This window comes from Lissotriton helveticus, chromosome 6 (genome assembly GCF_964261635.1).
Source record: "Lissotriton helveticus chromosome 6, aLisHel1.1, whole genome shotgun sequence".
In the NCBI taxonomy this organism is placed as follows: Eukaryota; Metazoa; Chordata; class Amphibia; order Caudata; family Salamandridae; genus Lissotriton; species Lissotriton helveticus.
Window position 1 is genome coordinate 207,450,491 of NC_136067.1, and position 13,038 is coordinate 207,463,528.

Consider the following 13,038-nt stretch of genomic DNA (forward strand, 5'->3'; position numbering starts at 1 on the left):
GTCCTGTACTGTCAGAGGTTTACCAGCACAAGATGGCACTGGCAAATTGAATAAAATGGAGGTGTCCTTGGAAAGATGCGATCTGGAGGTCTGGCATCACTGAATGCAGCAGGGAGTTGGCTCTTTGAAGGTGTGCTTTCCGTTGGACGCCTGGCCTGCGATTAGCAGGGATCTGCCTCTTCTCAATCACTTGTCTATTGTTTCTTGTCTGGTTGAGCGAAGGTTGTACCTGCCGGTTGCCTCAGATGCCACTGGTGGTGTTGGAGGAATTTGCTGTCCTTGATTCGGCCCTGTTTCTTTCTTGGTGTGGGAGCTGTGGATTCAGGATGTCAGTCCCTCGTACTTTACAGCTGTTGCTGTTATCAGGAGGACCTGGAAAGCGCCCTTCCACCATGGCTGGAGGCAGTGTCATCTGGTGTGAGCTTTGACACAGACCCAGTCATCTGGGTGCAGGTCATGCAACAGCAGAGTTGCTGCTTCTGGAAGAGCCTATGGGACCTGGCCATGAAGATAACATAATGTCTCTGTTCATTTTTAACAATAGCACAAAATTATTCATCTGTTATTGATAGTGTAGCAGTAGACATATGGCCTTCAATGTTCATTGGACGGCCAAACAGAATCTTTTGAGGGCTTAGCTTTGTCACCCTATCTGGTGTCCTTCTCATTGCCAACAGAGCTAGTGGCAGTGCTTCCACCCATGAAAGTTCAGTTGATGCACAAATGTTGAAATGTGCCAATTTTGTTTTTTTAAACACCACATTCTTCCTCTCCACAGCACCAGCTTCTGGTGGGTGATAGGCGTAGTGCAGTTTTTGTCTGACCCCCAGCCTCTTACATATTCCCCCTAACACATGGGAAATGAACGCTTGCCCATTGTCTGAGCTCAGAAGTGCAGGAGTTCCAAAGCGCGGTATAAGTTCTTTCAAAAGGCATTTAGCAATAGTGTGTGCATCACAGTTCTTTGTTGGATAAGCCTCAGTCCATTTGCTTAACATGCACACAATTACCAACAAATGTTTATACTTCTTGGTGGGGGGTATGTCAATGGAGTCCAGTTGGAGGCTTTCAAAGGGTCCGTTGGGTGGCGGAAAGTGGCCAGGTGCAGTTGGTGTACCCTTTCCCAGTGTTATATTGCGCACAACAGTGCATTGTCTACAAAGTCTCTCCACTATTTGAAGGATTTAGCAGTTGTGCCAACTTTGTAAAAACAATCTGATCATGTCGTCTCGGCCCACTTGTGAGGGGCCATGAAAGAAGTGTGCCATAGAGGAGAGCACTGATGAAGGTAAGCATATCTTTGCATTCAGCTCTGTCCATAATCTCTCCTTTGTTAGCACACACCCTCCTTTAACCCACTCCTCCTTTCCATGTTCCTCAACCTTTTCTTGAATATGCATAAGGTCACAATGTAGCGAGTCATTGTTAACATGAATGTCCTTGTTCTTGCTAATCATTTGCACCATTGCTAACTGGCAGCCTGTTAGCACTATCCTCTTTGCTTCACCATCGATAAATGTGTTTGCCTTTCGACCCATAATCTTTTAATGAAGTGTGTGTTGCACATTTTATTATAGCTACTTTTGATGGCAGTAACAGTGCTTGGAGAAGGTCACGCATCAATTCTGCGTGTTGTATTTGTTGGCCTGCTGATGTGAGGAATCCCCTCACTGCCCATAGTTGGCCGAATTCATGGAACACTCAGAAGGCATTTTGGCTGTCTGTTTTTATGTTTGCTCTTTTTCCTATAGCCAATGTGCATGCCCTCATCAGTGCCAGGAGTTCAGCCGGATGTATGTCATTACATCGCATTCTAATACAACGCATACCATTACAACGCGGGTATTACAACGTGATGACAATGACATCGCATGCCATTACATCGCATACTTTTACCACGAGTATGCTTTTACCGTGCATGCCATAACAACGCAAAGGCATGCGTGGTAAAGCTATACTTATGGTAAAAGTATGCAAGGTAAGTTACATCTCTATCCCTACACCTACACAACAAACTACTCCCACCCTTACACTACCTCAACCCAAAAACACTACCACACTCCTACACTACCCACACTACCCACACTACTCCCACCCTTACACTACCCTAAACCCTAAAACACTACTACGCCACCCACACTACTCCCACCCCCACCCCTACACTACCCTAAACCCTAAAACACTACTACGCTACCCACACTACTCCCACCCTTACACTACCCTAAACCCTAAAACACTACTACGCTACCCACACTAGTCCCACCCCTACACTACCCTAAACCCTAAAACACTACTACGCTACCCACACTACTCCCACCCCTACACTACCCTAAACCCTAAAACACTACTACGCTACCCACACTACTCCCACCCTTACACTACCCTAAACCCTAAAACACTACTACGCTACCCACACTACTCCCACCCCTACACTACCCTAAACCCTAAAACACTACTACGCTACCCACACTACTCCCACCCCTACACTACCCTAAACCCTAAAACACTACTACGCTACCCACACTACTCCCACCCCTACACTACCCTAAACCCTAAAACACTACTACGCTACCCACACTACTCCCACCCTTACACTACCCTAAACCCTAAAACACTACTACGCTACCCACACTACTCCCACCCTTACACTACCCTAAACCCTAAAACACTACTACGCTACCCACACTACTCCCACCCCTACACTACCCTAAACCCTAAAACACTACTACGCTACCCACACTACTCCCACCCTTACACTACCCTAAACCCTAAAACACTACTACGCTACCCACACTACTCCCACCCCTACACTAGCCTAAACCCTAAAACACTACTACGCTACCCACACTACTCCCACCCTTACACTACCCTAAACCCTAAAACACTACTACGCTACCCACACTACTCCCACCCTTACACTACCCTAAACCCTAAAACACTACTACGCTACCCACACTACTCCCACCCCTACACTACCCTAAACCCTAAAACACTACTACGCTACCCACACTACTCCCACCCCTACACTACCCTAAACCCTAAAACACTACTACGCTACCCACACTACTCCCACCCCTACACTAGCCTAAACCCTAAAACACTACTACGCTACCCACACTATTCCCACCCCTACACTACCCTAAACCCTAATACACTACAATAAACATACACTACAACACTACACTACCCTAAAACCTAAATCACTACACTACATAAACACTACACCACAACACACACTAAAAAGTTTTAAAAAAACACAAACAAACATTACCACACTACTTTAAAACTGCCCTAAACCCTACATAAGTAACCCCCACCCCATGAGCAAAACCCCTTACCTGTCTCCTCTCCAACGTCGCCTACGGATCCTGCTTCCTCCTTCCTGCTGAGTTCACGTCGTTGTGAATAGCCGCCCCCGCCGCCATTACACATTACATCGAATGCGTTGTAAAAGCGCATGCGATGTAATGGTATATGCGATGTAATGGTATGCGTGGTTTTACCATGCGTTGTAACATCACATGCGTTGTAATACATGCGATGTAAAAGCAACGTGTGGTAAAACCCGCGTTGTAATGGTTGTTCCCCGTTCAGCCGCTTGTGCGCTTTTGGTAGCTGACAGCCTTCCCCCTTCAAGCAACTTGTTGGCTGTGCCCACTGCATAGGAGGCCTGCAGTGTCCCTCTGTCGTCACTGAGACATGACCCATCTACAAACAAATCTCCTTGGGCATCTGGCAGGGATGTGTCATTTAGGTCAGGGCACACCTTTGTATGCCTGTCTATAGCCAGTGCACATTTGTGGAATGCATCATCTGATGCCAAATCATCTAGGTCATGCTCTGCTGGCAAAAGGCATGCTGGGATTAAGTTGGTATTTATTTATTTATTTATTTAGTGTTTCATCATTTGATGACAATGTGTGCTGCTAATAGTGTCTGCTCATACCTGGTGAGGCATGCATTTGTCAGATGCTGGGTCTTAGTGGATGTGAGAAGGGTGCCCACTGCATGGGGAATGTGCAAGACCATAGTGTGTCCTAGCACTATATTTTCTGATTGTTGCACTGCCAGTCCTGCTGCTGCTACTGCTCAGAGGTGGGAGCGCGGATGCTATTGGGTCCGATGTTGCGGAATAGTATGCCACTGCGCAGTAGAAGGATACGTGCTTTTGTGTTAACACCCCCAGTGAGCACCCCCCTTCTCATGGCAGAACAGATGGAAATCCTTGCTGTAATCTGGTAGACCTAACACTGGTGCCCCACTGAGCTCATTTTTTAATTTGTGGAACTCCTTGTCACAATCCTGTGACCAGGGCACAATGTCTGGGAAGTCTTTGTGTGCTAAGGCCTGCAAGGACTTGGCAATCAGGGAGAAATATGGGATCCAGTGCCAACAGTAGCCTGCCACCCCCAGGAAGGCCCGAACCTCTTTTTGTGTGTGGTCGGGGAAAATGGGTGACAGTGGATAACCTGTCAGGCAGTAATTCTCTTGTCCCTTTGGACAATTCATGGCTTAGGTATTTCACAGCCTGGAGGCAAAACTCTAATTTCTTTAGGGAGACCTTATCACCCTTGAGTGCTAGATGGCGCAGGAGTGTAACAGTGTTCTTTGCACAAGCGTACTTTGAAGGTGAGGCTCCAGTGCCAGCAGTATCCTGCCACCCCCAGGAAGGCCCAAACCTCTTTTGTGTGTGTGGTCGGAAAAATGGGTGACAGTGGATATCCTGTCAGGCAGTCATTTTCTTGGCCCTTCGGACAATTCATGGCCCAGGTATTTCACAGCGGGGAGGCAAAACTCTAATTTCTTCAGGGAGACCTTATCACCCTTGAGTGCTAAATGGCGCAGGAGTGTAACAGTGTTCTTTGCACAAGAGTCCCTTGAAGGTGAGGCTAGTAGCAAATCATCTATGTACTGGATAGATGTGGAACCATATTTTAGTACTAGGGAATCCAAATCTGTCTTCAATGCATTCGTGAAGATGGAGGGGGACTCTGTATACCCTTGAGGGACACAATACCAAGAAAATTGCTTGGACTTGAAGGAGAAAGCAAAGAGGTCCTGGCTATCAGGGTGCAGGGGAATGGTAAAGAAGGCAGAGCTATGATCCAGCACTGTGAAGTGTGTTTCTGTTACTGGGATATTGGGCAATATTGTTGCTGGGTTTGGGACCACTGGAAAGAAAGGTACCCCTATTTTGTTTGATTCTCTTAGGTCTTGGGTAAGACGATGTACAGGGGCCCAGTCCTGGCCCGTAGAAGCCTTTTTAGGTCTCGTGACCTACAATGCGCGCAAGCGCATTGAGGGAGCGAGAATTCAAGTAGCCAAAATCATCGTCAAACTAAGGGTTTCATTCCTGCAGGTTTGTTTGAGTTCACGTGAATCACGTGATCAAACAAGCACGCGCATTCCCGGCCGCACAGCACATCAAAGGGCTTCTCCTCCCCTAATTATTCATGGCCGGCCGTACTCTCAGTTTCCCAAAGGGCTTCTCCTCCCCTAATTATTCATGGCCGGCCACAGGCCGGCCGTACTTTCAATTTGCTTCTCTTGTTTTGCCGCTCCTGCACCCCGCACCACCCAGCTAATGCACAACATTGGTGACATTACACAACAGCTCGTGTTTCAGCAAGCAGTATCAGTAGATTAATGTGTCCCATACTGTACTGTCCCAACTGGATGTTATGCCCAAACTTACTCCGGCAACCCATACATTGTGAGTTAGCGTGTGGCAGAGGAAAGGGGTTGCAGTCACAAGGAGCGGAGTTATAGTAAGTGGAGTCTCAAAATCAGCGTATACCTAATGTACATCGATGTTACACACTGCACAAAATTGACAATCAAGGCCAGTGTTATGAAAGCAGCAGCAGCAGATTTACATCGATGTTACATACTGCACACAATTGACAATCAAGGCCAGCGTTATGAAAGCAGCAGCAGCAGATTGTTATTTAAATAGCAAACGCGGCTTGCTGTTCTTCTACTGCGCAACAGGGCAGGCCGAAACATACCAGGTCCCCTATGTGTCCTCCCCCTGCATGCACACAACACCCGCGCAAGGAAAACACGCACCCGCAGTCCATGGCTCACCTTTAAGCCCAGCACCATGCCCACACCCGGGCTCCGCCGCACAGAGCGTGAAGACTCCTCAAGTCCTGCCAGATGGTGTTGCCCCCGCTCGGCACAGTTCTCCCAGAAGCGCCAATCGCCTCCTAACTTCTTTTGGGATCTCTCTCCGACTCTTTTCACGCAGCACACCCCCGAACAGCTGCGGCGCTCACTCCACCAACGCAGCTTCTCGTTTTCTTGTTTTCTGTCCTCGTGACAAATATCTTTTTATCTTCCTATCTGAATATTTTCATCTATCTCTGTCTGCGTCTTTATTTTTGACTGGCTTCGGCTTTTTTACCTGCATTTTTATCTGGTTGTCTTGGTTAATCTATGCAGGCTGCCTGACTGAACTGATTTTTATAACGACCTCGATGCATCAAAAAAAATCAGTTTTAACATTCTACTACACTAGTCAGATCTCATCGCTTGGCCAAGCTGCCCGTATATTTCTAATCTAAGAGCAGCAGAGTTGTATGGACTCGCCCTGCCCCCACCGCATGGTTCTAGTATTTGACCCTTGAGGCCTGGCTGCAGCGCCCCTCCTCCCCATGGCTTCCGTGATCACCACTGACGAAGGAGGAAGTACCGAGGTGCTGGGGGTTTATTGGACCCCCCTTACCCTTCGCCCAGCCTTGGCTCATGGGGCACTGACTCCCTATTTCGAAAGCTTACTACATCAGAATTTCTGATAGAGCTAGAACACGTGTATTTATAAAATATATTTATACACATTGATAATATATTACACTTCCATATTGTGGTAGAACATTAGTGAGTGACAGGGGGATCTGTACCCGGTCCTGACGAAGGGGCATGTCGCCCCGAAACATGTTGACCCACACAGGAGAGCAAGCCCAGTAACTCGCTTCTGCTCTCTGCTTCACCCCTTTTAACAATACCAGCCAGTGCCTATTAAACAGTTTTTTCTACCACTAGGCCAGGTATTTTTTAACTTCACTCTAAATATCACTCCTGACCCCACTGACACTCACCTCATTTCACTCACATAGTACTCACAATTAAAAGGTGCTCCGGCGTAGTCGCTTGTCGCAGCACTGCCCGTCCCGCAGCGGGGGCGGGAAGACCCCGATGATGAAGCATGACACCAAGGGCCCTTTTGGTGTGTGAGGGGTATTTTAACACACTGAGTGTATTCCACCAACACCGGAATATATACTGACTTCATATCAGGTGGTCTCTATTGATTATTCGTACTTTCATAAGAGGAGGACTAGCCCACCGCGGTGCAGAGTGGCACCACCTCTTCACTCCCCTTTTTGATATCCCTTAGTCCTGGAGGTATGACAGGTTCGGTGCAAGTTATAAAGGCCTGCAGCATCAAACCGTTTGGTCTGCTTTCTAGGAAAACCCCTGTTGGTGGGCAGTATATGATGCATTGTAATTTACAGAGCAGGTCCCTTCCCAGTAGATTCACAGGAAGAGAACCTGTTAAGGATGAACTGATGGTTGACAGCGATGGTGCCTACTACTAGTTTTAGTGGTTTTTGGACTTGGCCCTTCTGGCAGGTTCACCCCTGAGCTTTTTGCTTTTAATTGTGACTTGGTGTTAGTGATTTTTGGCTTCTGCGCACTTTACCACTGTGTCCCAGGGTAAAGTGCTTGCGTGTGGTGAGGTTGGCCTACCCTCCCATGGGAATGCATGGGGAATGTATGTGTCCCTGGTAGTTCCTGATGCGTGGGGAGTCCAGGTGCGAGTTTGGTATGTGCGGACTCGTGTGATTAAATGTTGCGCGATTATGTGTGTGGCGTTAATGCGCCTAGTGTGAAAGTGCCCCTTCTAGAAGTTGGCATGTCTGTGTAATTTATGTGAATTGACTGTCTGGCTTGTGATTGGCTGGAGCTGGCTGGTGAGCCTGGCTCCAGGAGTCAGGATGGGTCTGCCCCGGTGGTGAATAGAGAGATTGACAGTCAGATGGGTGGGAGGAGTGCACCTGGGACCTGAATAGGGCTGGACTTTCCCCACACAATGCTGGCTCCGCCCCCTGTGGTGCGACTGATGACCCTAGCCTGACTAGTGAATGGTGAGAGGGGCTGAGCACACCAGAGTGCTCCAAAACCAGCTGCGACTGGTTTTCCCACCACCCTGCAGGCACAGACAAAGGATTTGTGTATATAAAAAGGGGCTGTGACCCCTTACAAAATGTTCTTCTCCTGATCCTAATTTGAGAGGGGCCTGCTACTGCTGGGCACCAGGAGGACCGTCCCTGGGGACTGCCTCCCTGCCTGGAGGGCCCTGTGAGCTGGCCCCTGGGCCCAGCCTTTGCCCCCCTGCCTGCCTAAGGACCTTGCTGGACTTCTTATTGACTTGTAAAACTTTTGTCCCTAAAGCGCCTGGGCAGCGCTTGATTTCTCCTGCCCAGGAGCGCTGCTGTTCTCATCTGCAGCCCTGCCCTGCGGTCCCCCTTTCCCGAGGGATTCCCCGGTGTGGGGATCCCCCTTTTTCTTTACTTTTGGCATGGGTGCCCACCCCGTTTATTTGCCATACTTTGGATATTGGTGGCAGGTGCCCACCCTGCATTTGGCCTGCATTTTTATTATAATCTGAGCAGGTGCCCACCCTGCAGGTTTGCCGCTTTTTAATATTTAAATGTCCGAGGGTGCCCACCCCTCGCTTTGCCCCGTATTTGTGCCTCGAGGAAATCACCGCCGCAGCCCGGCTCACACAGGAAGCCAGGCAACCTGTGTGGTGACGTGGGCAGGGCCGAGAGGAAAGAGGAAGCCGGAAGCCGCCGGGAGCCCACCCCGCGCTCAGGTGCCTGGAGGAGAAGTGAGCCGTGACCGGTGCAACTGCGAGGCTTCCCTGCATGAGGGAGAGCCCAGCGACGTCTGCCCTGACAAAGCCGGAAGGAATCCCCGAGGCAGGGCTCCAGCAGCCGCAGTGCGAGCCCTGCGTGTCCGGCCATGAGGAGGCGCCAACGGAGAGCCGGTGAGTGGGGCTCTGTGTGAGGGGGTTGGAGGGGGTGTCGGGGCGTGCTTTTGGTGCCCGCCCCGTGACCCGGTGCTACTTCCTCCGTCCCGCAGCCCCGCTGAACAGTGGGCAGCGGCAGCCCCTGGAGCAGGCTCCCTGTTGACTGTGATTTCTGTAGCCCCAGAGGGAGGGTTACAAAGCCACAGCTGTGACCGTTCTCTGAGCCTTTTTTTCCCCAAGCGCGACTCCAGCGCGTGGAGTCTTATTTTCCTGGAGCCCATTTTTTTCTTAGAGCCCACAAGGCTCCAACGTTGATTCCCGGGCCCATTGTATTCAGAGCCCAAGAGGATCCTACCCACACCCACATATTTGGGGGCATTTCTGAGGGTAGAGCGGCCCCGGTTGGCAGAGGGCCACTCCCCCAGTGGGCACACAGTTATTTAGAGCCCATGAGGCTCCAGGGGGCATCTTGTTTCTCGAGCCAGAGGGCTCCAACGTGGTGCAATTTATTCATGGGGCTACTGAGAGCCCAGGCCACATTCCTATCCCAAGCTGCCCAGCACTTAGTGGGCAGCTGCTCAGTTTAGGACATTTCCTTTGCGCATTGCTTCTTTGGCTGCCTGCGCAGCCTGCCCTGACATTCTGGCCTATACCTCTGAATGTGTCTTTATGCATCATGTGTAAAGCTTCTTACCTATACCTCTGAATGTGTTTTCATGCATCATGTGTAAAGCTTCTGGCTTATACCTCTGAATGTGTCTTCATGAATCATGTGTAAAGCTTCTTGCCTATACCTCTGAATGTGTTTTCATGCATCATGTGTAAAACTTCTGGCCTACACCTCTGAATGTGTTTTCATGCTTAGGAGGTTGTTTTTCCTAGTATAGGTTATGCTAGTGAGTTTATGATTCCATGCGTGATATTTGCCTAAGGTGTTTAGGATTGCGTAGGTGGTACTTACTTTTTACAAGTGGTTACTGGTTGTGTGCTACATTTGTTATTTGGTGCTACAGTTTTTATATGTGCTATGTGCTAAGCATTATTCCTACGAAGTGCTAATTCTACCAAGTGCTAGTTCTAAAAGTGCTTATTCCTGATAGTGGCCCACGTGGCCCTGTCTCATGTATATAATCCCCGCAGTAAATTCTGCCCTTGCCAGTTTGCACATTGTAAAGTGTGCGTTTATTATCTAATCAGACCCTACAGGATTTGGCGATTTCGCAATTTCGCGTTTTGCCGGGAAATCTGTACTTTTGCAAAAATGCCACGATTTTTACAAAAGTGGCTGCGAAATTGGCACTTTTGTAAAAATGCAGCGATTTTTACAAGAGTGCCCGTGAAATCGGCAATGTGCACAATTAGACAGTATCTGTTGGTGACTACGTTTTTCATGGGGAGATGCTTCTTCCACATTTAAAGAGGGTGCCATTATCATAGCAAACTCAGGCAGAAGGAGGGCATCTTGGGAGCTAAACACAGTGAAGGAACTGGTATGGTACTGGCAACATGACAAATGTAGGTGGCAGGCGAGAGAAGGGCAGGCGGCAAGCTTCCCGGTAACAGAGTTGGCACAAGTAAGGGCCAGGCAGACGAAAGGTGTTGGGCATCATGGCGTAAAAGGCAGCACAAGAAGATGAGATGAGGACAAAGGCAGGAAGGAGTGGGATGGCAGCGAGCACCTTAGGGCAGAACCTGGCGCGGGTAGAAATCAAGAGAGAAGAGGACATTTTCCAGGCATTAAGTGACGTGATGAGGTAAGACCAGGATATAAGTTGATGAGGTGGCAACTGGATAAAAGCAGGGAGTAGAGGAAAGGTAAACAGGAAGGGACCATCTTGGGGGCAGAATGGGATACAGGCAGGTAATTAATGGGCAGCAAGGTGATGGGTACCATGGAGACAAGGGACCAGAACTGGACACTTAGCGGGCAGGCAGTGAACCCAATGGGGCAGATCAGGTGAAAAGAAGTCACACAAGGAGATGGCCCAAGTACTAGGCAAGGGGTCCATCACACTGGAGAAAGTTGAGCAGCTCAGGTATTAACGGCGAGTCCTCTGTGAGACAGTACGGACAGCTAGACTGACACCTATTGCGGCACGGCAAGGCTTCAGGACCTGGAAAACAGTTTCCATTGATTAAAGGCTGAGAATGAATAATTATGAGTAAAATAAAGTGCCGCAAAAATACAAAGGCTATTTTTATATATTTTTAAGCACTAGAAAGTATTTATGCTTTAAAAATTCATATCTCCGGTTCGCTACATTGGATGTTTGTCATTTTGCTGTCATTTGAAAGATAAGCATATTTCCTAATTTTATTGTGCGTTGTGTCCTACTTATATAATGTATTGTTGTTTTTAAATGCCTTACACACCTGTCTCCTAAGTTAAGCCTGCCTGTTCGCTGCCAGCTATCAAGTGTTGAGCAAGGGAATACTATATTGAGACATTGCCTGGGCCTTATAGTGTGTTAGTGGCCTTGTTGCTAGTGGTAGGTGCATACTTACCTCTACTAATAATCCACCTTCCAACAGACCAGTAGGTTTATTAAACCTTTAGCTCAACCCTGGGTAGCTGTGGCTCTGAGCTGTCGGGCTTACTCAAAGGAACAAGTGTAAAGCATTTAAATATTACCAAAACAATTAAAGGTGAAATAAGTGAGACACTCAAGAGATATGACACCAGTTTGTGTAAATTGTTCAGATTTTAATATAATTTTTTACTCTAAATTTTTAAAAAAGATACACCAGAGGGTTTCGGAGATACAGAATTTGCATCTATAGTAAATCAACACTTTTTACTTAACCACATACAAGCTTTGGTAAATTCAATGAGTTGAAACTTATAAACATTTTCCATAAGAACTTGGATAAGTATTATTGTGGTTTACTTAGAGTTACTAAAGGGTACCAACTCTGGCAGGGAACCAGGGAAGGGAGAACAGAAAGAGGCCAGCAAGGTCCACAGAAACAGTTACTTCTATGGAGTGGTCCTGATGCCAAGGAAAAAGGATGCTGAAGATGCTCAAGGAACCTGAAGATGCTGCCTGGGGGCTTCCTCGGGGTACTTCTCAGTCCACAGGCTTGGCGAGGCGATCCTGGTCACAAGGGTCGACATCCTTCAAAGTCCTCTTGGGCTTAGCAGAAGTCCAGTTGTCACTGGGCTACCAGTCGCCCAGTACAGCAGTTTCAGTAGTTCCATTCTTTTGGCAGTAACTTGTCTTCAATTACTGGGTCAATGAAGCTGCACTCTGATGACTCTCCTTTGTCCAGCAGATTCAGGGGCAACTTTTAAACCTTGGGTCCTGATCCCTGGTGCTGCATGGCAGTGACAAGTGGTGATACGGTTATCTGGGCTACCAACATGCCCCAAGAGTCTTCTTTAGCTCTTTTGGCCCTGCGCCATGAACAGGAGGGCAGCCAACTGAATCTCTTGCTTAGGCTGGGCTCGGGAGTTGACTTACTCATGAGCAGGAGACAGTAGGCACAGTCCATTTCATTTGTTTGCCACCAGGTGCAGCAGATGCAGTCCACATCAGTGCAATCCCTCTTTGCCAGGTCCTTGGTGCAGCAAGGAAGTCCTCTTCTCCAGTCCAAGGAGATCTCAGTTTGGGTGCATTGGGTGCCCTCTATATGCCCATAAAATGCCCTCAGCTGAGGTTGCGGTCACTAGCTAATGGGCTACCAGGTACCCTCTTTCCTTATGACTATTCTAGTGAAGTGTTGCATCTAGATATCCCAGAAGGCTCAATTCCAATATGGGATAACCCCTCTTTTAGAATTCCCAACACAGAGGTGTGGCTAGCAATGGGGATACACAGCCCTGGAAAATCAGTGTGACAACTGCTTTCCATTCTCTGACATATGTGCCAGCTCATCTGCCTAAACAATACAGCAACTCCTCCCCCAAGCATTTCCCGTTTGCCCTTCAGAACATTTAAAAACATGATTCTGTTAAATCATCAATGCATTACAGGAACATTATGTATGAAAAGGAAAGATAT

The 13,038-nt window shown here is 48.3% G+C and overlaps 1 protein-coding gene across 2 annotated transcripts in view; it reads left to right on the forward strand.

Annotated features, from left to right (window-relative positions):
* Positions 1-13,038, forward strand: part of LOC144762426 (cytochrome P450 2K4-like) — a 613,835-nt gene that overhangs the window by 530,030 nt on the left and 70,767 nt on the right. The gene's annotated exons all lie outside the window — the stretch shown is intronic.